Genomic DNA, 27,056 nt, shown 5'->3' on the forward strand with positions numbered 1-27,056 from the left:
TTGTTTTGCTTCAGTCACAATTTTATTTCACATATCTAACCTTTTAAGCATGACCAATCTACCTTTGTGAAGCATGATATAATAAATCCAATGGCTTTTTTTTGCACCTCAGAGGGTTAGAAAAGAACCAACTACAATAAATAGAGAAAATAAGAACCATACTTCATACCTCAATCTTTTGCTGTGAATAAAGAAAATCTGTGTCATAAACTTGGTTTTCCCTCTAATAGAGGAGAAAATTGTCATCATACACAACAAAGTTGAGCCTTTAATTAAATTTATTAAGAACATGACTGCTTCTGAGAAATCAAACCTTGCAAGCTCAATAGTTCTTTCCATGAATCAAGATTAGTAACAAAGGTAACAAAACCTCCTGAAATCCATGTTCAGTTTAAACTGATTTTTATATGGCCAAAAAAGTTTGGTTCAGATAAGTTTATACCTAGAGAAGGAAGACTAAATTATATTGATATATAGCCCTGATGAGGAGAGTGCTAAATACCAGGAATAGGTGTTAAAGAGTTGGGAAAAGAAGCCCTCAGGAATATGTTCTAAATCTAGGCCTCAAAATTAACAACTGCTGGGCTTCCCTGGTGGCGCAGTGCTTGGGAGTCCGCCTGCTGATGCAGGGGACACGGGTTCGTGCCCCGGTCCGGGAGGATCCCACATGCCGCGGAGCGGCTGGGCCCGCGAGCCATGGCCGCTGAGCCTGCGCGTCCGGAGCCTGGAGAGGCCACAACAGCGAGAGGCCCGAGTACCGCAAAAAAAAAAAAAAAAAATTAACAACTGCCTATTCACTTTTAGAGACTACATATTTTAGCCTGGAAATTAAGGCCCCAGCATTAGATCTGAAGCCAGAGAAATATAAAAGTTACATCCTCCTCCCTGTTCTTTGAGGCCTGCGGCACTGTGTGACACCTAACATGTCAACCCCATGGTCAGGATGGGAAGTGAGGCCCGTGGGGCAGTCTTTTTCTGATCCCTTGAGAAATTATGGTTCCATCTCTTCTAAAGACTTCCCATTCCTAAAATGAAGATAAACAGGCCTTCAGAGCTTACATGGAAGTTCTCAGAGAGAAGCACAGCTGCCCTTGCATCTCTTTCTAAAAAGCAGCACTCATGAAATGGAGAAGGCCATCCTCATCCAGAGAGCCCACCACTTTGAAACGGGTACACAAAGGCAGGGAGAGAAGGACCAGTCCCACCCTGGTGAGAGACAAACGTGACTGACATGCCTGGCAAGTGAGATCATTTTGAGTTGCTAGGCTTATTCAATAAAATAAGTTTCAGTCTCTCTGCAGAAATAAAAATAGATTAGAGAAAGGAAACAATGAAAACAGCAATTCAAGCAGGGTAGAAAATTAACTTCTATATGATTTGTCTAGACGATGCTAACATTAGACTAGCCAGATCCCTTAGTTTCAATTCATTGCAGTAGAAACAGAAGGCCCTTAGCATTAGACATCTCTACTGGGAGAAAGACAATAATGGAGAAGCTTAGAGCCTCTGATTCGAGCCTCTGATTCGCCGTGGCAAGTCCTTTCAAAATAGGAATGAGACCTAGCCTAGGAGAAAGGGGAAGACTCACTCAGAAGAATAAACAAAATCAAGCAGCTCTGAGCTAGAGCAAGGATAACAGGCCAACAACAGATGTGACCACATGATGTTATCAGAAAAGCTTCTCCCGCAAACCTACTCTGTTGTTCTCACCAATCCCTGGAATTCCACATTTAGAATTCCATTCTGGGCCTTGAAACCAAAGAGACTTTGACCCTGAGGGAAGTTACTACCATTTTATTACTTATCTATACTGCTTTGAGAATATATTTTTTTCTGGTGTTTCCTAAAGAGGAATTTTTAAGGAAGAGAGAAAATTTGAGTATCCAGATTTCTTAAGGGTAGTGTGTTACAAAGGGACAGAAGGAAAAACGGACAAATTGCCAACTTCTCAATCTTGCTTCCAGCCAGCCTTGTTCACTCACAGAATACTAACAAGGAGAAAAACAGTAGGCTGGGTAAGCAGCCACTCATACCAACCAAGGGGGCCTAGACGCCGACAGGCAGCCATTTTGGATCTTTTGAAATTCCGGAGGCACAGTGGTGTGGAAATCGACTTTCCAAACCTTAACTCTTATTCCAAAGGAATAAAGAAGTAACATAAATATCCACATGAATATTACAGATTTGAAGAATATTTGTGGATGGTCATGGTTCAGTTTAATAAAAATTATCAACATAGAAATGAATTAACAAGTTACCATGTAAATATTTTTTAAAACAGGTTTATTTGTGTAACTAGTTAAATTAATAAACTCATTTTAAAATTCATTTTAAAATGTCACCACATGAGAGCAAGTTTCAAATCTTGCCTAGGGCTTCCAAGATAATTAATAATGGGACTCATTTCACAAATGACATTTATGAAAACAAGTACATCTTTTAAAACCAAGACACACTTGGTTTATCTTAACAAATATTGCTTACCTTTATTTATTAAAAATCTGACAGCAACAAGGCCACAGAATTCTAAATATTAGAGAAGGCAATAAATGAATTGTCAAAACAAGAGAAGCTTCTCTTGTTTCTAAAGCTTTCTGAATTTTTCTTGCACTAAGTAAAACTCAAATCATTTTATTTTTATTAGAATAAGCCACTTTTGCATTCTCCACAGAATCCCATAAATCACCTCTTTTTACCAGCACACATCTTTACAAGTTTTAGAAACTTCCTAATACTTTGTGAGGAATGATTCCGGCAGTGCCCAACAGTTAGCAACCTACATGCTTACCCTTCTTGTAGATCTCATCTACAGGCTCTAATAATTTCATCGCATTCAAATTTCATTCCAATTACAAGGATAGTTGCTTTCTCTAAGCAGCTACATTTCACAGTTTTTCTTCCCACCCTAAACACATGAAGGTATATGGTTTAAAATGTGCCAGGCACCATTTTAAATACTTTAAATATGGTAACTAATTTTATTCCTATGACAGCCCTGCAAGGCAGATATTACTATGCCCATTTCATAGATGAAGAAAACTGAGGTGCTTAGCATGTGGCAGAACCAGGACCCCAGTCCAGACAGTCTGGCTCTAGAGGCTATGCTCTTAATCCTTACATTACTTTGCTTCTTATCTAGAGACTCTGTGCAGGTCCCAATTTTTGTGAGAATATCTACATACTTTCTCTGCAAAAGTTGGTAGTTAAAAAAAATAGTAGAACCATAAAGTGGTGGCTTCCCAGGCTGTAAATGTCACAGGTCAATGAAAATTTTAAATGGAATAGAGAATAGAGTAAAAACATTTAAAGATACTTATAATGTGAACATTTGCTTTATCTTTCAGCTTGACTAGCTTGAATCAATTCCAAGGGAGATGTTTATGCCACAGTCTCTTAAATTAGAATGTTAATTAGCCAATCTGGTTACACATTTAGATGAAAGCTTTCTCCTCTTTATGGTGATTTGATGTAGTTGTTCAAGTATTTATTTATACCAGTAAAGTTATATTAAAAATTAGGCAGAATCAGGTGTATGTTAATGACTTTGATCATAGTCATATAAATATGAGCTATTAATGTGCTAATCAATGAATAATTGGTCAGGTGCAGGCAAATATATCCCAGCAGATTTAAACTGAAATTCCCTTAGGGGATTTAAACTGAAATTCATTTAGGGGACTGTTCATTGCAGTCCTTGGATTTAGATGAATCTTGGAGTAAGTCTGTAAGTCTACCTTGGAAAAAAAGGCAAGTTTTAAGGGATGAAAAGACCTACAGGCAAAAGTGTGTGCTCCGTTAATGCGCAAGCCACTATGTAGCTGGAAAATGAGGGCAAACAAAATATGATTCTTGTCCTTTAGTAGTTTACAGTCCAGTCAGGGAGGTAATTAAAGAGACCATTACAGTACAGAGTGACAAGTGCTCTGTTCGAGATAATATGGGTTGCTATGGCAGCAAAAATGCTAATGGCACTCCCAGCTTTATACAAGTCCAAGACCAAATCCCCTTCATTCACACAGTCTCCCTGGCTCACTGTAGGCACAGGTAAACTGAGGCTTCTACATGAAGAATACCGAAACCATGTGTCTCCTATTCTACCTTGTGCGTGGGCAATGTCCCGAGAGACCCAGAATGTGTGCTCTTATGAAAGCCTTTTATCTTCTAAGGGTGGAGTGAGTCCACAACATTATAAATACCTTTATAGAGAACTGCACATGTGCATGTGTGACTGTTATTAGTCTTTACTTGAACTCTCTAGAATTTACATAAAACAGAGTGGCTACTTTTGAGTATGGTTTTAGCATGAGCCTCTTCCTGTATGTTTCCCAGTTCTTTACACTTTTATTTTAAGATATCTGATTCATTAGCAATGTTAGAAATGTAAGTGGAATGTATCCTGACCTTTCCAGGTGATATTGATTGTGGAATAACCAAGCTCTGTAGCAGAGAGAGTTTGGGTTTTTTCCCTACACCTTTTTATTAAATAGGAACCACACTTGGGAAATATCTGCACGTTTGCTATTATCAAAGAGAAATGTTATGAATCACCTGCATTGTCTTCTATGTCCTAATTTTCTTTTTATAACTGTATAGTTATAAGGGAGTAGGAAATAGAAATTGATAGGTATCAACAGAATTATCAAAATTTCCAAGTTGTTTTTCTCTAATGAAAACCCTGGAGAATTAGCCAGTCCATCCATAGACTAGATCAAACACTAGATCCTTGAGAATGGCTCCCCCAAATTAAGTACTAGATCCAACATATAATTGTGTCCATTAGGACTTTTAAGGAAGTTTGAAAGACAAGGTCAGAAAGCCTGAAAGTGTGGAATCTGTGTGTGTGATATTAAATTGGTTCAGAGGGCTAGACCGCCTGTATCAGGCCAGGTTGTACTTGTGCTACTGAAATGAGGACCAAATTGGAAAACTATAATGATCACTTAGAAAATAATCTCTTTGCAATTATGTTCCAAATTTAGTATCTGTCAAAGAATGCCTTTTGAAGCATTTCAAGTCTTCTTCTCTAAAAGCTGCACCGAGTCAAGATACTAAATAACACAATATTAAATGATAATAATAATTGACTAATAATAATCATAACAAGCAGTTAGAGCATTTACTATATGCAGGCACTGATGTTCCAAAGTCTTACATTATTGACGGTCAACAAAGAAATATTAAATATGCAAAAAAGTATTCTCAAACCCATTCCCATTTTTTTGCATGGGTACTGTTCAAAAAAGATGCTGCTTGATCAAAGGTGCTTTGGTCAGTAACTTGAAGTCTAGTCAGATTTTAATATTCCTGTTAGAGATATAGGTAGGAAATTCAGGTAGACTCTAATAATTATTGAAACCCACTTGAGACATTAGGAGGGAGTCATGTGTTTTCTACCTAGCCTTTATACTGCCAGCAGAACCAGCGATATAGCTTTGTAGGGCCCAGTGAAAAATAAAAATGTGGGGCTCCTTGATCAAAAGTGTTAAGAATTTGGGACTTCCCTGGTGGCGCAGTGGTTAAGAATCTGCCTACCAATGCAGGGGACATGGGCTCGAACCCTGGTCCGGGAAGATCCCACAAGCCACAGAGCAACTAAGCCCATGTGCCACAACTACTGAGCCTGCATGCCACAACTACTGAAGCCCATGCACCCAGAGCCTGTGCTCCACAACAAGAGAAGCCAACGCAATGAGAAGCCCGTGCACCGCAACGAGGAGTAGCCCCTGCTCACTGCAACTAGAGAAAGCCCATGCGCAGCAATGAAGACCCAAAGCAGCCAAAAATAATTAATAATAAAATAATAATAAAAAAATATATATATAGAATTTCAAGACAGCAACAACAGAGCAATAAACCAAGCACAGGCCCTTCTGAGCATGGGGTCCTATGTGATTGTACAGGTTGCATGGTCATGATGAAGCCAGCCCTGACTGGCCATTAATACTTTAGTGAATAATTGAAAAAAAAAACATTCTTCCCAAAGGCAAAAAAAAAAAAAAAAAAAAAAAAAATCCTCAAGAATAAATTTATTTATAAAAAGGTGGTCAATAAATTAATCAAAATCTTCATAGATTTTATAAACCCTTTATGCAACATGGCAAGTTAGCAGAGAAGATAACCTATTAGAAGGTATGGAGCATGTGACATTTTTGTTTTGCACAGATTGTTGGATGAAGTTATAGCTAAATAAGTATTCAAAATACAGCATTTCAATATGGGAGACTGTTTGATTCATAATTTGAAAAATCCAGTTGTAAAAGGAAGTATGAGACAATCAGGAAAATTTTAATACCAATGGGATATTTGATAATAAGGAATTATTAACTTTTAAATGTATGGTAATAAAATTGAGCTTAAAAAAAAAACAAGTTCTTTTAGCGAAATAGACTGGAGTATTTATGGATGAAATAAAATTGTCTGAGATTTGCTTTAAAATAATCCAGTGAGGGTACAGATGATGCAAGATTATTCCTGTTTAAACTGTTGAGGGGGGTGATGGTTATATGGGTGCGCATCCTATTTTCTCTACTTTTGTGTTTTAAAAATTCCATAATAACAGTAAAAAAAATAAAGCATTGCAATAATGCAAATTAACCAAATATACCTAGTGTCTATAATGTTCTAGGAACTGGACCAAATTATAGCATATAAATGATTTTATAAATCTAGAGTTTTTTAATGTAATTTTGGGAATAAGTTTTCAGAATTAGTCTGTAATTTTTTCCCCTATATTTTAAATAAGAATTTCAAATACAAAACAGTAGCTTTGTGGCTGGAGCAGTTCTGAGATAACCAAAATGTATCAGTAATGACATCAGCCAACATGATGCTGTCATGTCATTTGTGGGGCAAACTGGGCACGCCTTGAAAGTGATGCAAATGTGACTTTAAAATTATTTAGCTCCATTCTAAAATAGACTCACCTCTTTGAAGGAAACAAAAAAATAACTAATTTGCATTTAACTTAATTGAACTTTCAGCTATGTTTAGAATAAAGCTCTAACACCCCTATTTATATTTCATTTGAATTTTTATACTTTGTAGCATTCCATACTGGAAGCAAACCACATCGTTTAAATATTTACTGCATTTGTTCAATATTTAAACTGTTAAATTTAAATTACAATTTAACAGCATCGTTAAAGAAAAAGTTTGGTGACGGATAATCAGTTCTAGATTAACCTGGTAATGGGAGTAGTGTTGAGTAGTAGAGAGGATGTAGCAGCTAACACAAAGTTACTGTAACAGTGAAGTTTTGGTAAGCTCTTCTTTATCAGCGATAAAAGAATTGACTTGTGGACTAACCATGGGTAAGTGATGACAGAATCTTACCAGTTTGGGACTGGTGAGGCAAGCTCTACCAGTGATATATGATTGGCCAGTAGAGGACAGGTAAGAAGGAGACTGAGAAATTCAGGTTCAAGTTTCTGGTTTCTTCTTTCTTGTCTCCCTCATCCAACCCCAAGCTATTATAAGTTGGCACTTCTTTCAAACCATTAGTAATTATTCTGCAAAATGGTTTATCCATTCCAACAGTTAGTAGAAGAGGTGATAGTATGACTGAATATTATTTCATTGACTTGAATGTATAAGCAAAATAATATTTAATAACTATCTTCTATGAAGGATGAATGGAGATTTTACAGTATTGAATCGGTCCACACAATAGAAATGAAGCAAGGATGGACAGACCTTCAGAAGAAGGGCATGTATGTCTTATTATTTCTTGAGTGAACAACGGATATTTATACATTCTGACTTCTCTTTCCTCCTTTTCATAGCCAAGATTCTTAAAAATAATTTTTTTTACACACTCACTCAGCCTACTTTCTCAACTCACCTACTGAAACTGGGCTTCCGCCCCTACCAGGTTATCCAAATGCCACCAATGACCTTAGTTACTAAATCCAGTTGTCACTTTTAACTGGGTATTCTGTTTGATTTCTCTGCTTCTTTTGAGGCAGTTTAAACCACTTCCTCCTTCAAATACTCAGGGAATTTGATGGGTTTGGTGGTAGCTTAGGAAGACTTGCCCCGGACACAAAGCTTGAAAGTAGCCAAAGAGGGTGGTACCTTTCTCCCAGGCTGACTGCCCAACAAGTCAGGCACCTGCCTAGCTTTCCCACCACCAGCCTTGCTCCCCCCTTCAGGTAAGAATCCTCCCCCTCCACATTAACAGCAGATAGCACTCTTCTGATGTTTCATCAGCCTCTCTAGTGGCTTCTTTCCTATTTTCTTCAAGGTCTTTTTTTCTCTAAACTCCTATACATGTAGGCAATTTCTTCTGGGTTCTCTAATTTATCATTTTACACCAGTGTTTTTAATGGAGTGTTTTAAGGACAACTTGCATCAGCATCAGAGACTATAGGGCTTCTTATTAAAAGTACAATTTCCAACCCTCACCCTAGTGAGCCAGCATCTTGGGGATGAAAATCAAAATCTGAATTTTAAATCACCTCTCAGATAATTCTTACAAAAAAGTCAGGATGGAGAATTACTGCTTTATACACTCAACTTGGATTATTTTATCCAGTCCCCTGGCTTCAGTTCCTATCTACATGGTGGTGACATCTATCACCCTGTTTTCAGGTATAAACACTCCACTTGATGTCTCACAGGCAACTCTCATAATTTAAGAAGTCCCAAACTGAACACACTGTCTCCCAATCCTGACATTCTTCCTCTTGTTTCCCCTAGTTCTCAAAACGGTTCTGCTATACTCCCAGAAGGGAGAAAAAAAAAGTAGAAATGAAAAGTCACTCTTCCCTCCTGTCTCAATTCACTCTCTCCTTACGACGCTTGACTCCTACTTCTCAGTACACCCAAGTCACTCCTAGAACTAGAACTAGTTGCCTAGAACTAGTTGGCATCTGGTCAAGCCTACCTCCAATCCATCCTCCACAGTGAAAATGGGAATTATCACTAACTTGAGCAGATCATTTCCATGCAGGAACTTTTCAAAGCCTCCCATCACCCTTGGGTTAAGTAATTTCATTGACAAACAATATTCTTCCTAATCTGTTCCCATAATATCTCTGAAGATTTATCTCTTATTACGTCACTCTACAACTATACTGTCCAACACAGTAGCCCCTAGCCACATGTGACTACTGAGCACTTGAAATGTGGCTAATCCAAGTTGAAATGTGCTTTAAGTGTAATTCGCACATTAGATTTCTCAAACATGGTACAAAGAAAAGTAAAAATGTCTCATTAATAACGTTTCATATTGATTACGTGCTGAGATGATATATGATCTTTAAAATATTGGGCTAAACAGAAATATTATTAAAATTAATTTTACCTGACTCTTTTTATGTTCTTAATGTGACTTCTAAAAATTTTTTCATTACATAGGTGGTTCACATTATATTGGGTTAGCCAAAAAGTTCGTTTGGGTTTTTCCATAACATCTTTTGGACATTATACTTCTACAACTCTACAGTCTAGCCAAACTGAAAGACTCGTTACTCCCCCAAATGTTATACTTTTCCTTGCCTAAAGTGCCCCCTCTCCTCCGCACCCCTTCCCCTTCCTTCATCCGATTACCTCCTACTTGTCCTTCAGGATTTCGTTTAGTTATTACAGTGAGGAACTTCCCTGCCCCTTTTCCTTCCCAAACCAATTCTGGGTTAGCTGTACCTCCTATATGCTTGCACACACAGCACATAGCTTGCAATGTACGGCACTTGTGGTTTACTCGTCTACCCCAAACTTTGTCTCCTATACTCTCCAATTTCTTGTCATCAGGACTGTTGCTTGTTCAGTGTAGTATCCTCAGCCTCTAGCACATTGCTTGCTGCAAAGTAGATATGGAGTAAATACTAGTGGGATGGCTGCTGGAAATGACTTCCCAGGACCCAAAACATGAAACATGGCTGATAACAGTATGTGTGGGAAGAGTTATAAGCTAATATTGTCTCTACATCTTTACCCGGTCCACACCCTATCAAATAACATCTCCAAGCCTCTCCTGATCCTTTGGCCCCTGGTAAAATTTCAAAACATCATCAGTTAATTCAAATGATCAGGGAATATAATGAACACAACTTTTGTCTTCCAAATATTTTTAAATTGCTTTACTACTAGAAGATGTTCATTGTGAGAAAAATTACATTCATTGGAAAACATTTTTATACCATTTCTGAAGATCAGGTCTTTGCAGGAGTTTAAATAAGACCTAAAATCAAATCATTTTCTCTGTAATCCTGCACTGCTGGCACTCACAGAGAAGTTTTGAATACATCAAAAATTCTGGCACACTCACATTATAATTAACATTTACCACATTACTGTCTGTTAAAAGAAAAAATTAGCATACCGCAAATATAAAAGCAGTAAGAACAGACCATAACTATTTTCTCGGTCTCATCAGATATAAATTTTAAGTGGCTCCTCAGTATTCATCCAATTCGATCACTCTGGGTTTTGTTTTGTTTTGTTTAAAGCTTCGGGGCTTTTCATGGCACAGCTAGGACTTCCATCTATTTGTGTTTTTCTGAAATGACAGTGTCTAGAGGACTTGTAAAGACAAATATTAAGCTTCATCTTGATTTGGGGCACGACTTAGCTGTTTTTCTGCTTCACTGCTTCACCACTTGTTTAACTTCTTAACACAGTGTTATGCCTGTGTTCACCACTCTGGTGAAATGGCTAACTCAAGTCACCACTGAACGGGGCTGTGTGAAAGAGACATGGGAGCCACTGAAAGGGCTCCCAGGGGCCAAAGCTGGAACAATTTGAACAACGAAATAAATACAGTTTTGGATTACAACCCAAAGAATAAATATCCAGGAGTCCATACTGATAAATAAATGATTAAATAAATTTTAAGATGGGGCAAAAAAGACAAATATCTCATGTAGAAGAATTCCAAATAATTTATGTGATAGTCTATCTTCAAGGAGGGGGAGCATAACTCCCCACTTTAAGTGTGGGCTATACAAAGTGACTTTCTTTTAAAGAGGACAGTATGACAAGGGAAGAGTAGGGCTTTCCCTGGTGGCGCAGTAGTTGAGAGTCCGCCTGCCGATGCAGGGGACACGGGTTCGTGCCCCGGTCCCGGAAGATCCCACACGCCGCGGAGCGGCTGGGCCCGTGAGCCATGGCCGCTGAGCCTGCGCGTCCGGAGTCTGTGCTCCGCAGCGGAAGAGGCCACAACAGTGAGAGGCCAGCGTACCGCAAAAAAAAGAAAAAGAAAAGGGAAGAGTAACTTTACAGGGGGGAAACCTGACAAACACTAACTCAGCCAGGTGATCAAGGTCAACATCAACACTGATAAATCATGTCGATAGTATGTACCTTTGAAAGAATGTGATTAAAATGGCACTTTCCCTTTGTGGTCTTCCTCCCTAAAAGTCTATAACCCCAGTCTAATCATGAGAAAAACATCAGGACCATTCTACAAAATACCTGACCAATACTCCTCAAACTGTCATGGTCATCAAAAACAATTTGAGAAATTGCCAAAACCGAAGAAGATATGATGACTAAATATAATGTGATAACCTGGATAGGACTCTAGAACAGAAAAAAGACATCAGGTGAAAACTAAGGAAATCTGAATAAACTATGGACTTGTTAATAATAGCGTATCAATACTGGTTCATTAATTATAACAAAAATGTCATCATACCAACATAAGATGTTAATAGGAGAAACTGGATGTTGGGTATATAAGAACTCCCTGTACTATTAACAATTTTTCTGTGTATCTAAAACTATTCTAAAAATAGTTTTTTTTAAAGTCATCATCAATTCTTTACTTGCCAAATATTTCCTTTCCATAATCTTCATCCTGCACTGTAGGATAGTCTCCTTATGGAAACTCTCTCTTCCTTTAGCATCTTCAATAATACTTCTCTTTATTCTCTTCCTGAATAGCACTCTTTTCCAGTCTCTAATACTGGATTCTTCTTCTTCCCATCCCTTAATGATATTTCCTACATTTCTACCTTTGACTGCCTTGTCTTATCACTTTATCTCTCAGGGGGAAAGAAATCTTACCAATTCCAATAACTTCAACTATGACTTTCATGAGGAACATTCTAAGATCTGTATTCTAAGCCTAATCTCTCTTTTAAAAGTCAGACCATACTTCCAACTGCCTAATGGATATATCTACCTACAGACTCTCAGGGATACTAAAATAAGTATGTTCAAAGGAGAAGTCCTTGTTTTAAACCCTAAACCTGTGGCTCCTATTATGTCCTCAATCATGATTAAGAGAATTATAATTGCCCAGTCATCTAATAGGATCCTTGCATATATCTATGACTGTTTCCTTTACCACAATTATCCTCTCTGATTTCATACAAATATTGTTTAATTCTATTTGTACCTGCTTCCTCAACTGTCACTGAATTAATTTTCCTAAATAATTACCAATCAATCAATCAATCAAAACAGCCTTGGCTAAAAAAAAAAAAAAAACAGCCTTGGCTGACTTGTGGAACCTGGAGGTGAGCCCAGGGACAGCTGAGATCTCCAGTCCTGGTATGAGACAGTAATATGAGATATCATTGTTTTGTGTTCCCTGGGAAAGAAAGAAACATCCCCAGCTTGGGACAAAGAACACCATTGCTTTTGGGAGCCAGACCAGAGACTCAGGTTGATCCCCAATGGGCATGAAAGGCAACTAACTACTTCTGTCCATTTTCTGTGTGTAGCTTTGAAGAAGCTTTCTCCTAGAATCGGGCAGCCCAGAAGCATTGCAGTATGAGGTCTCTGTCCCTGAGGCCTGAGAACCCTTTGCCAACATTGCCCAAAGACAAGTCACAGTTTGCTGATTGCCACATGCCAGTGGAAAAATTCTCCTTCAGTTTAAACTGTGGCCAGATCACAGATCTCTAATGAAACCATTAACCATCCTGTCAATAGAATCCTGATTTTATTGAGACAACATAAAATCATCTACCAGGGCCCAAATGGTAAAGCTCTGGACTAAACCAGGTGGTTTTCAAACTTTTTGGTTTCAGGATCTTTTTACACTCTTAAAAGTACTGAAGAGTGCAAAGTACATTTATTTATGAGTCATCTCTATTAATGTTTACCATTTTAAAAACTAAAAATTAAAAATTCTAAAGACATTAATTTTAAAATAAAAATAATAAACCTGTTACATATTAATATAAATAATATTTTTTGGAAAAATAGCTATATTTTTCAGAATAAAAAAAATTTGAGAAGTCTGGCTTAATAGAAAAAGTAGATTCTCATATTTGCTTCTGCATTCAATCTGTTGTTTGGTTGAAGTGCATTAAGAAAATCCAGACTCATACAAATAAATAGTTGAAAAAAATATTTACTAGCCTCTTCAGATAGCTTTGGATACTCTTTTATACTACATCCAAACTCAAAAAGTGGTTGTTCCTCAAAGGTTAATTATAATGTGGAATCTGAAAACAGATCAATAAAATTTTGTGCTCAGTTACCCTTAAATCTTTTAGTCTATTTTGGTCTTTGAATCACCCATGAGTGATTTTGTAACATGCATTGGTTATTGGGAAAATACTGATTCACTGAATTATGAAGATCTTTCAAATGCTGACATATTTCATCACACCATATCAAAAAATCACTTTTGTTAATATCACCACCAATATCATCAGAAAATATATATAAGTACTGGGAAGCTGTCAAGCTCACAGTGGTGGATACAAGTTATCCAGCATTCTAATTTTCACCTGAAAGCTTAAATTTTATCATTTGCAACAAGTATTGTCAGTTGTTTTCGTTGAAGTGACAGGCTCACTTTGTTCATTTTCAAGAAAATGTCAGCAAAACACCCAAGTCTGAATAACCATACTTTGTCAGTCTTTCAGGTTTTTGTTTTTTTTTAAGTGTTCCATGAAAAAAGCAGCCATTTCAGCTTACAACTCAATCTTAAAATACGAGACTGAAATAACAAAAGTGCTTCAGTATGGACCAGAAAACAACAAACTTTATGTGAGAGCCTGGCGGTAAAGAATACAATGACTACTAGTACATTTTGATATCACAGCCCTGATTTGTGCTAAGCAACCAGTAGCATTACCCACCGTTGCTGTTTTCCACTAACAGTGGAGTGAAAAGAGCAAATAATATCTTAGCATTATTAGGGAAAGCGATTTTAACATTGTGAACTCCCTGAAAGAATCACAGGGCCCTCAGGTTCCATAAACCACTGCTGACTGAAGCCAATATGATATTCCATTTCATTTATCAATCTGTTCTGGAACAGGTATGTGACATAATTCTGGTCAATAAGCCAAAGGGGCCTCTGAGAAAGGTTTTTCCTTCCAATAAGATATGTGGAAGGAGAAATTTCCCTTTTCTGCCTCTGGACTTTGTCATCTACATGGGAAACCGAGCAATAACCTGCCCACGAGGACAAATAACACACTGAATTTCAGAAAGTGGAAAGATGGAAAACATCTGGGCAAACTGATGTCATTGTTGAATCACTGAATTATTCAACTTCAAAACTGCCCTATCTCTAGAATTCTTGTTGTGTGAGGTAATAATTTCCCTTAATGTTTAAATGACTTTTTGACAGGTTTTATGTTCCTTAAAGATGAAAGCATCTTTATTCATACATAATCTTACACTTCCTGTCAACCCATCAGTATTCAAAAGACGCCAAAAGCCTGTACACTAGAGCTAGATCCATTCCAAACTTCCTGAAATGAGCAGCAAAACAAAATTATTACAAGCCATTTAACACTAGCTGGAAGGAGGCATACCAAGTTGAACAACTAAAATTGGTCTTATATGGAGGCAAATCGAATAAAAGACAACAATAAATTTTAATAAAAACATGAGAACCATTAAAGGGATTAGAATACAATAACAAAATTGGAGGGACTAAAAAAACACTATTTCTGAATTATAGAGTAATCAGGATCAGAAAGCAACCAGGCGTTCAGAGGCAAAACCCTTGGAACCTATCCAAGTGTCAAGAAATCAAATGACACCTGGATATTATCATACTAAGTGAAGGAAGTCAGACAGAGAAAGACAAATATATGATATCACTTATACGCGGAATCTAAAAAAAAAAAGATACAAATGAACTTATTTACAAAACAGAAACAGACTCACAGTCTTAGAAAACAAACTTATGGTTACCGGGGGGGAAGGGTGGAGGGAGGGATAGATTGGGAGTTTGGGACTGACATGTACACGCTGCTATATTTAAAATAGATAACAAACAAGGACCTACTGTATAGCACAGGGAACTCTGCTCAATATTCTCTAATAACCTAAACGGGAAAAGAATTTGAAAAAGAATAGATACATGTATATGCATAACTGCATCACTTTGCTAACACAACATTGTTAATCAACTATGCTCCAATATAAAATAAAAATTTTTTTAAAAATCAAATTTCAGATTATGTAGTAGACCAGTAAGGAAGTATTCATTATTCTGTGTTAACACAACAAATGTTGTACCACCAAAGTTGGAGATGTGGTCATGAGTAAGAGAAGTAACAATATATTTGTGAATTGTCAGGTTACAGTAAAGAGTTCTTTTCAAGATAAAACAGGCCTATCTTTTGATACCTATATGTGGGTTTGAAGATTTCTAATTCAATTTTTTTAACTTTTGAATATCACACTGTGAGATTCAGAAGGGGAAATAAGTCAAAGAAATAAAAGGGAAACAAACTGTCTTCTAGATAGGAAAAATTAACATTAACTTATTAATGTTAATGTTTATTAATTAACATTAATAAATTTCATTTATTTCTCCTATTTACTTCCGCTCTGTGTGTCAGTGGAAAACCAGAAATGACCCACAGCTATTTGTGCCTTCCAAGATCAGAGTTCCTGCCTCTACAAGGAAAATCTAGTCTACTGTATAAAGAATGCCTTTAGGAAAATAACCATCTCTCTCTGTAGAAGTCAACATTCACTTCCTCTAATATAGAGGAATAATAATTATTATAATTATAATAATTATTATTATATTTATAATTTATATTTATATAAATATAAATTAGTTCCTGGTCTGGAACTAAGATCCCACATTCCATGCATCGCAGCCAAAAAAAAAAAGGAATGTAGTAAAATTCATCTTGTGATGACATCAATACTTTCCCCACATTCCTATTGCAAATGGACATAGATATTATATACTAGTAAATATTCATTTTTTTTTTCTGGCCACGCCACGCAGCATGCAAGATCTTAGCTCCCCGACTGGGGATCAGGGATGGAACCAGTGCACCCTGCAGCAGAAGCACAGAATCCTAACCACGGGACCGCCAGGGAATTCCTATACTGGTAAATATTCTTAATCACAAATTGAGATTGTTTTCAAAGGTTATTTTTCAGAGATAACTCCAAATCAAAGACCCAGCAAGGATTAATCTATTTCCATTCAGTAACATGTTTATTGAACCATCCTGAAGTACTAACAGAAGACAAGGTATCAGCAACTTTTAAGTAAATTATGGTTACATGAATTAAATTAAAAATTCATCTAACAATTTGCTCTCATTTAAAAAAAATAGGGGCTTCCCTGGCGGTCCAGTGGTTAAGACTCCCAGCTTCCACTGCAGGGGGCACAGGTTCGATCCCTGATCTCTGGTCGGGGAACTAAGATCTTGCATGCCATGGGGAGCAGCCAAAATATTAAAAAAATAATAATTTTTAAAAATAAGTTTCTTTAGGGCTTCCCTGGTGGCACAGTGGTTGAGAGTCCGCCTGCCGATGCGGGGGACGCGGGTTCGTGACCCGGTCGGGGAGGATCCCACATGCCGCGGAGGGGCTGGGCCTGTGGGCCATGGCCGCTGAGCCTGCACGTCCGGAGCCTGTGCTCCGCCGCGGGAGCGGCCACAGCAGTGAGAGGCCCGCGTACCGCAAAAAAAAAAAAAAAAAAAAGTTTCTTTAAACTTTGAAGTAATGTTGTGTTTTGAGAAAACATCTTTAACTTTTTTAAAGCATATGTATAACTCGGGGCTAAGATATGTTTGGTGTGTTAATTAGAGATTGAATTTTCTAATCAGGGATTCAATTTGACATTTTAAAAATAGATGTCAAGTGAAATAACTTGTTCAATTATTCCAGCAACAGTACGGAAAATATTTCTTCTTCGAATTGTCCCTTTCAATCGGGTGCCACAGGGAAAAATCAGTTTCAAGTTATTGGTAGCCTTACTAGCCATCTGAAAAACAATTGTAAGACATTCGTATAAGTGAAAAGCCCTGTCATAACATACTCTGGAAAATATTAAGTGAAAGTCTCCTCCACCAATCTGAGACTGACATGTTCAGTCTGTGGCTCCATAGCTGCGGTTGTATCCAGACACAGGTGTTCAGTTTGAACTCCCTGGTGCCATCGCAGTAATCCAAGCGAAAGGTGCTGGTGTAGAAGTAATGTCAAGAGTAGTATCAGATTTGAGATACGTTTTGGAGGTAGAATTGATGAGACTTGGCTCTACCCTGGATAAGAATGTGTGTGGGGTGAGGCGGGGATCAAGGGTAACTTTTGGGTTTTTGGTATGAATAACTATATAGACGGAGGTATCTTCTGCCGAGAGTGAGAAGACTGGAGGAGGGGGTGGATGTGGAGGTTGGGATGGAGGATGAAGACTTAATAGTTGGAGATATTTTAAGTTTGAGATACCTAAGAGACATCTCAGTGGAGATGTCAAGTGGGTAATGGAATATCTAGGTCAAGCTCCAAAGAGAAGTGTGAGTCAGATAATAAATTTTGGAGCTGTCAGTATTTAGATGAAACCACAGGGCTGGATAAGATTGCTCAAGAATAACTGGGTAGAATGGAAAGAAGGCCCAGGACCTCTGCCTGAAAACTTGAGGAATTGTCCTACCCTATTTTTCCTGACTAACTCCTTATATATTTAGGTCTCCGCTTAATTTTTACATCCTTCAAAAGACTTCTCCTGACCCTTAATCTAAATTAGGCAATACCCCGCCCAATATGTTATCATCAAAGTTCCTATCATAATTTGCAGTGAATTATTTGTGATTATTTATTTTGTATTTGTCGCTCCACTAGAATGTATGTTTCATGAGGGCAGAGGCCATTTGCTTCAATTTGTATTCCCAGTGCCTAGCACAGTGCCTGACACATAATAAATACTAAGTATTGAGTAATGAATGAAAGTGGATGTGAATACTGAGTGAATGTAAGATGAGCCTGTTAAGGTGATCACAACCATTTAGCAACTATTAAAATATAAATACATATATAAAACAATGTAAGATGTGAATCAATTATCATTTATCTTGAACTTTTCTAAGGAAAGAATAAATTAAATAGCAAAGAATTCAAGCATTTTAGTTTACAGTTTCATGCTCCATGGAGGGTCTGTGATATATGAATGTTTTTGGAGAGAACCTTGTATGTTCAGAGTACAAACAATTCATCAACTGTACAAGTATTCTATCATAAGCTCCCAGTTTGGAGACTGTGTTATTCATCTATATCTGCCTCAAGGTTCTCTTATGTATGATGAATGGCTCATATATGTTTATTGTTCCAATTACACTTTAATTGTTACATTGAAACATTTACTTATATATTTCAATTATAACTTTAGTAAATGAGGTGGACATGACATTGATTTTGCTCATATTTTGCCTATCTTGCTCAATGTACACAACTTTGTAAATGTTACTTATACCAGAAGTTCATTTCTAAAGTTGATTTTAATAGGTCTAACTCACAGGGAGATTTCTTCCATAACACACTTAATAGACTGTACATAGAGCAGACACCACCAGAAGTGTGAAGTCTGCAAATACTGACAACCATTTGCCCCCATCTGTGGCATTGCTGTTTCCCTCTAAGATAACCAGTGGGTTTTGGCTGCCCCTCAGTATTTAAAGTTTCTCAATACATCCAGCCATTCAGTATACTATATACAGATGTACATTTTCCTTCTCTCAGATTTACTACCTGTCTTGTTTCCAATTCCTTCCTGGTCTTATTTCTTATTGTACAAGAAATGTCTGGCTATGGGTTATAAAAAAAAATTATTCTGAGAATTGCGGAATGTTAGAGTTGGCAAGTCCTTAGAAGTCTCCCTTCCTCACTCTTCAGCTATTCATGTAGTTACTTTATCTTCTGCGTTTTGTTAATTTGGGTAATATAATTGCCTTTAGGGTGCGTTGCTAATGGTGGGAAGCTGGTACTGCTCAAATCACATCACCAGCCCTCTCTCTACACAGAATGACGTCAACTGGCCACTTAGTTAAATGAGCATCTTCATTGTTTACTCCATTTAAAAACAGAATGGACAATTGTTGAAGTTTTAGCTATTTTGTTTAAATAAATCATTATGGTAATTATGAGTCATAGAGGGAGGTTTTGTTTTGTTTTAATGCAGATTTCTAAACCTACCGATTCAAATTTTTGAGAGATGGATCAAAAATAAATTATCCAGAGTCATAGCAAATTGGAATTCATATATATCCTTGGTTTAAATCTCCCAATTTTGATTACTTTCTTAGGTAATAGTTAACTCTTAATTTAATTCAGAAAAGTAACATTTTAAAATATAATTTTAAGGCAATCTTTGAGGTGTTGAAAATTTACTGATGCATCATCATGAACTTATTTTTCCCAAGAAACATAGATTAATAATGCTTGGAGATAAAAACAGCCAAGGGATATGGGAAGACATTTATGTGCAAGGAGAGAAATTGTATCTCCAGGCTACAACTATTTATCAATTTTCCTGCCACTAAAACTTGCCAGCCAGTTTGTGAGCCTGAGGTACAGATGAGTAACTGTATAGAAAACTCTTTTCTTTGGGGAAATTATTACCCATTGACGATATTTTCCCTGACATCGACTTCACCCTCATCTGCACTTTGCACAGTTACTCTCCAACTGACACTCTCTCATTACTGTCTATGCCCTGCAATAAGAATCTCTAAAATCGTCCCAAAATCCAGAAGTGGTTTTGTTTTTAAAAGGAAGCTCTTTTACTTTCATTTCCACAGAATTATAGAAGGCTTGTTCTTGCTGTTGTGGTTATTTTTTAAGAAATTATATAGATTAGTAATCTATATTTTGTGGTCATGAAAATAAGTACTTGTATTATTTTCTCTTTCATATGTCAAATTAAAATGTTCATTATTCTCTCATCTCAAATCTTCAGGAACAAAGCCATCAAGAAGGAAGTGGTAAATTGCAGAGTAGCCCTACTAAACAGTCAGACCATCAAGACAGAATTAGATTTTCTACTGCCAGGGTCTCAGTACTTAAATCTGACTGAGGCCTTCTTATCCCAAGGGGAATCTGACACATTTTAGCGTTTCTGATCATATGACTGCTATCTCCAGAGAAAAAATAAGGAAGAGTACATAGCAGAAGAAAATATCAGAGGCTTTTCATCTCCTCAAGATAAGGGAGGCAAGGACAGGGCCTCATTTAGAATTTTTGAGGGCTGGAGCTCTGAAAAGATTGTGATTCCTCATGTATTGTTCAAATAAAGTCAATACCAAGCTGTAAACTGCAAAATACAAAATTTACATGCATACATAAATTGAGCTTCTCTCCAGTTATTTTTTGTATGTAGAAATTTGGATACTTTATCTTTGCTGAGCTTTCTTCAATTTTTTATATCCCTGCTTTGCTGGTGTCCTTGAGCAATCAGTCCAGGAAGGGCAAAAGATCTTATCTTAGGCATGCATTTTCCTCATTCATCTCTCATCCCAGGGCCTTGCACACAATAGGTACTTCATAAATGGCTTGGGGATGGGGATGGACAGTGGTGACGGGGCACTCATGTAACTGGCTGATCAGAGTTGTCAGCAAAGTTTTAAATTGCTAATGCCTTACTGGACAAAGATTATGACTATTCTCAAATAGTCACATAAATTGCTAATTTATGAGTACAACATCCGCCCTTCCCCCCTCCTGGGTAGGCAATCACCACATCTTGCATTTTCAGTACATGGAAACAACAGGCCTTCTTTCACAGATGGATACAATGGAAAGGGTCACCAGATTTGGACTACTGAATAATCTCCCTTCTTTATTTTCTTCCTGAGTATACATTTTCAGGAAATGACAAAGCCTTTATTTACGTTTTGAATCCTTGGTCTAATTTTTCCCAGTCAATATACCTATGAGGGTGTATACATGTGCATGTGTGGGTTTTTGTTTGTTTGCTTGAGTTTTGCTTTTCTTAAATGAAAGACTAAAACATCTTTACTTTGATGAAATACTTTTGCAATGTTACAAAGTATATTCACAATGTTTTCAGACTCTTTCATTTTCAAAGGAAGTTTCTGAGAAAAAACACTATAAATAAAGGTATAGAACATAATATGTTCATTTTGCGCCATTTAAAATTTGATAATAAGTCATTTTATAAAGCCAAGTGTTTTCTTTTCAGGGCCAAACTTCTTTTTGAGAGCTAAAGCATGCCATTAATGGGTTGCCTTTAACTTTGGCGGTGTAGAACCAAAATAAAAATTACTCCTTAAGACTCTGTATGTGTGGAGTACTGGTTGTTTGCTTCACAGTAAATACTTGGTTTAATATGGCCTCTTTTGTTTAAAGAAATGTATACTGAGCCCGAAAGGACACATTTACTTCTAGTACAAAAATGCATCATTACGAAACAATCTATTTAGATAAATTATATACTACTGGGCGAGGTTGGAGTGGTGGGGAATGAGGGGAGAGCGAGGAGACTATGTTCTTATAAAAACTTCTAAGTTCACTGAAGCAATTCTAAACAAACCTTAAACAGAAGTATTAATAGTTAAATATCGCAACTTACACTTAGGGGAAAAGTCAGATTACTGATGGAACAGAACACTCACACTCAATCATGTCAAGAAAACACATGTCCTTGTGTAATCTGGCAGAACACCCTTGAATACAGAAGACTTTTTTATCAAATGGATTTCAAATCCTACCTGAAAGTGACATCATTCATTAACAGACAAACTTTCACCCTTAATTTCCTGTATCTCTTTCAGTTATGTTTTCTGGGCTCAGCTGATTTAGCCTTCCTAAACTCTGCTGTTGCCCTTTTTGCTCATTTCTCACACTCAGATATCATCAGTGATGTCCAAACTGTTGTTTGGCTTTATTTACAACTTCTCTTTCAAACACTTGAGTTCTCTTTAAACCCTCTGTCCTTCAAATATCCCTTTGACCCGTTTCTGGGAGGCGTGGCTGACTAGTAACAGTTTTGGTGTTGTCATCTAACTGCCTCAAACTGAAAAAGTTCACTTTAGCAGGTCTGCTTAACCCAAAACAGTTCTGGGAGTGTTGGAATGCTTGAACTTCAGAGGAAAAGTCTAAATCACTCGTTTTGTAAAAAGTGCACTAATAGGGACAATAGTAAGGACCAATGTGATATAAGGAACGAGTACAGATTTGGAACCAGATAGATTTGAATTTGAATCCAAGCACCACCATTTTCTAAGTAGGGAAAATTGTTAACTATCTGGGCCTCAGTTTTTTCTTCTGTACAATATTCCTTACACTACAAAGTACCTATGAAGATTTAATAGGATAAGTTTATAAAGCACCTAGCATATTTTCCTATGCTTGGGAAGTTGGTCATTGGATTTATTACGGTCATAGGTAATTGTTCTATAAAAACACAATTAATTTGGGGATGCTCTGGATCCCTCCCCCCACTCCTTATATTTTCTGTTCTCCAAGAGTCATCAAATCTGCCTATTCATGTACAGTTAAAAAATCCACCCTTTATAGCTATATTTCCAAGCCAAACTCTGTTCCAGTGCTGGGTCACTTCATACTTTTTGCTACAAATTTATTCTGGTTAGTTTGCATATCTCTGAATCGCCGGAAAGTTTACCAGTAAAATGATCTTTCCAATTGTGCTGGCCCTGCAACTTTTCTCCTTAATCCTTCTGCTACTGCCAGGTCCTCTACCTGGAGAATTGAATCAAGTGATATGGGGATGCTTCAAAGCATCTGTAAATAAAAGTCATGGGAGGAATATGTCTTCCTGTCCTATAGGTAGCTTCTAAATCTGCACGGTTGACTTCTACAAAGATGGAGACAGCCCTGTGCTTGTATGCTGAGTTCAGTACCAAGGACACTAACTCCATCAAACACTATCTTCAAAGAAATCAAAGAACTCACAATCCATATGGCAATCAATTTCCAATTCTACATATGCCTTTAAACAACATTCAGCTAATTTCTAAACATATATTCTGGTAGCAGCTTTCCTTCCAAGTATTTTGCATTACTAAACATCTAAAAATACATGGTATATCTACATGTATTACATAAACAGACTACTTAAGTGATGTATATTCTGATTTTGCCTATCTGAGCAATTAAAATAAGTCACTCTCTTATTAAAATATATCTCCAGTAACCACCATCATTGAGCATCATGCTGTCACATTCACTAGTGACAGTCAGACACCAGATAGTCAAAAGGAAAAAAGTAAGCCCAATGAATAAATTACGTCTTGAATGATTCTGAGACAAACTAAAACTACAGACAGTCTGTGCTCTATTTGAAAAATATTAAATCCAGACTCTTGAATTGTCTTCTTATGTTTGGAGCAGGCACGCTCCAGTGCCCTGCACTGACCTCTGAGATACCAGACTCAGGAGGAATTTGGGAGGAAACAGAGGAAGGATTCAGGAAGTGGGGACTGTGGCATGAGGCAGACTTTCAAGAGGGTGGGTTTTAGAAGTGGGCAGCCAGCTGCTCAGTACCTGATGCAGGGCCACACTCTGTCAACTTTGGATACACTCTTTCTTCTGTTTCGTTCACCTCCCCCCCTTCCTTAGCACCCGAACTACTGTCTCACATGTATCATTCAAAAATAGTCCTTAAATAACGAAAGGCTCTTGAAGGGGCACTGAAGGTGGAGATGACCTCCTAGAAGAGGGATCTTATGGCAGCCACCTGCACAAGATTTGTGCTGGATTTTTGCTGACAGGATCAGGAACTGGATCCTTAAGTACAGAGTGTTTGCTAAATGCTCTCCATGCTTTAAAGATTCATAGACAGAAGATTTCACAACCTCCAGGTAACTTGAACTACCAAACGTAAGGATCATCTAATACTTAACCTTTATCTCAGGAAGTTTTACCCCATTATCTCATGCATATCAATTTACAGTTTACTGCCTTTCTGACCTCTGGGCAAATACTTATTTCTTTAGTGCCTTCACCTATTGTGAATGGAGTCCCCATTTGTTCTCCTGTTCTCCAATCCAACTCAAGTACACTTTCATGCCTCAGCTATTATTTCTAACCCTTTAATTATCTTTCTTGCTTTTTGAATGTTCTCTAGGATTTTTATGCCTGAAGTCCTGGAGCCCAAGCTCAGACATAATATGCTGGGACTGGCAAGTGGAACTAATGCTAAAATATTATTGTAAGACTGACTCATGCCTCCTGTTCTAGTTTATGTAGACTTGTATCAGCTTTTGTTGTTCTTATTATTACATGCTCTACTTGCCAAGTCCATCTTTTCTGACAATTTCAGAGGCAGTCATCTTTCATACTGGGAATTCATAGACCAAACTTGTCATTTTCCAGCTTCTCTATATGTATTTTCTTTCCTCATGTAATTACCTTGTATGAATCAACATTAAATCTTCTCTCTAGTCCTAAATACATCATAGTCTTAGCCCAGTGCTAGGCAAATGCAAAGAGTTCAAATATAGTATTGAGATCTAAAAGCTTAAAATCAAACTCATTCTTTTTATTGTCTTTTCATCCCCAAATCTGTTCCTCCTCCTAAGTTCTCTGTCTAGGTCTCAGCACTACTACATGCCCAAGTTTGAGGGATCAATAATTTTTTATTCTAGCTTCTCTTTCACTACATACATGTAGCTAATTGGTTTACAACTTCTGCTGAGTTACCTCTTAAATATGGCCCTTCCCCTCTATTTCACTCTACTACCCGAGTTCAGGTATTCAGCATCTCTGGATTGGACTACAATAGCTTTTGATTTCTCTCCTTCAATCCATCATTCCCTCCTTTCTCAAAACACTTACCAAGTCATTTTTTGCCTTAAAAAAAATCACATTGTCTCCATTGTTTAATATGCATTCAAGACCCTGACATCTCCTGCCTTTTCAGCCCCTTCTCTTGCCACTTCTCTTCCTCCCCTATTCCTCCCAAATCAAACCCTGCATTAAGGATGGCAAATGTGTCAATTTTGGTTACTTGGAAGTGGCTGCCTGAAACAATGCTCTAAGGAGAAGGTCATGTCTACCGAGAAGAGTTGGTGGTAATGGAATGGAAACGATGGCCATTTTGCTACACAAATTGAATGTTTAAATTTCCCTAACCCTTCACGTGCTTTGGTACCCTATGACTTTTTATTTCCCTAGAACTGGTCTCTCTTTTCTTTTCTTTTTTTGAATTTTATTTTATTTATTTTCTTATACAGCAGGTTCTTATTAGTTATCCATTTTATACATATTAGTGTATATATGTCAATCCCAATCTCCCAATTCATCAGAACTGGTCTCTTAGACTTGAGTCTTTCTTCTCTTTCTCAGTGCTCTCACAGTTCTCTTTTTAAAAAAATTACTTCATACATGGTATTCTGACAGTGGATGGGCATACAAAAACATTCAAATCCATGCTTTATGTCACATACCAAATGTATAAGAAAGATCAAATACTTAAATGTAAAAAGGCAGAGCTATAAATGTTCTAGGATGTAACATGGGAGAATTCATGTATAGTTTTGGAGCAGGGAAGGCCATTCTAACTATGACTTAAAATACTGAAATCAAAATAGGAAAGATTGATAAGTTTAACTCTGTCAAAACCAAAATCAACTGTAAGGTAAAAACAGACAAGCAAACAAACAACTAACAAACAAAAAACTGCACAACACTGTAAGTAAATGCCAAGAACTGGGAGACATTAGCAACTCACATCAAAAAAGTGTAATATCTTTAAAACATAAAGAGCTTTTAAAAATCAACAAGAAAATTACCAAACAACTGAATATTAAAATGGACAAGGAATAAGAAAACAGGAAGTTTACAGAAAAAAAAATGTAAATGGCTCCTAAAAGTATCATAAGATGTTCAACTTCACTCATAAGAGAAATTCAAACTATTAAGACATCATTATTTTTACCCATTAGATCTGAAAAACATTGAAAAGTTTGATAACATACTAATGGGAGGCAGTAAGGAAAAGGGGTCTCATATTTCTGGTGAGAATGTACAATGATACAATACTTATGGAAGGCAATCTAACAATATCTCTCAAAATCACACATGCATGTGGTCATGAGTCAACAATTTCCCTTTTGGTAAATGATCTTACGGATCTACTTTCATATGTGAAAAACGTCTAAATTACAAGATTATTCATTGCGGCATTGTTTGCAGTATCAAAATATTGCAAGCAATCCAACTATTGGGGATATACTAGTTAATACATGCACACAATAAAATAATGTTCAGCTTTAAGACAAGTGTTTTCTTATGAAAAATAAGGAAGCTCTCTCTGTACTGAAATGAGAAGAAATACAAATTGTTAAGGAGGAAAAAGCACGGTTCAGAGGTGAAAAGATAGTGCTTACTGTGCATTTGCTTGAACATGCTTAAAGAGACTCTGAAAGGATTCACCAGACACTAATAATAGTTTGCACCTCTCTGGGGACCTGGGTGGACAGAGGATGGGGTAGGAAGACTTTTTCTAATTGAAAAATTTTTTAATTTATTTGAAAACTCATGCAAATGCTACAGTTTTCTCTCTCTGAAATGTTATTTACCCTCGTTCCCCACCTCCACCTAGCCACGCTTCAGGCCTTAATCATTTCCTCCAAAAGACTTTCTTTCCAATCTGGAAAAGTTCAGATTCCCTCAAGTCTTGGTTGAACTCTTATGCTAGTTTTTGTAAATTATTTGTGACTATCTGTCTCCCTCATTTGACTGTGAAGCTCCTAGAGGCGGAGAGGAAGTTGTCTGCTTTTGCTTGTCTCACCATAGCTCAGGCTGCTTGGCACATCAGCTCATGAAAGTTTGTTGAGTGAAGACACAAGTGTTCAGGGCACCGTGCGGGGGCCCTGCCTGGGAAACCACAGGGGAAGATAAAAGTGGTGAGGCAA

General features: G+C 37.2%; 1 protein-coding gene across 1 annotated transcript in view; it reads right to left on the reverse strand.

Annotated features, from left to right (window-relative positions):
• Window positions 1–27,056, reverse strand: part of SLC39A10 (solute carrier family 39 member 10) — a 133,232-nt gene that overhangs the window by 68,887 nt on the left and 37,289 nt on the right. The window lies entirely within an intron of this gene.

The sequence above is a fragment of the Pseudorca crassidens genome, chromosome 6 (genome assembly GCF_039906515.1).
Source record: "Pseudorca crassidens isolate mPseCra1 chromosome 6, mPseCra1.hap1, whole genome shotgun sequence".
Taxonomy (NCBI): domain Eukaryota; kingdom Metazoa; phylum Chordata; class Mammalia; order Artiodactyla; family Delphinidae; genus Pseudorca; species Pseudorca crassidens.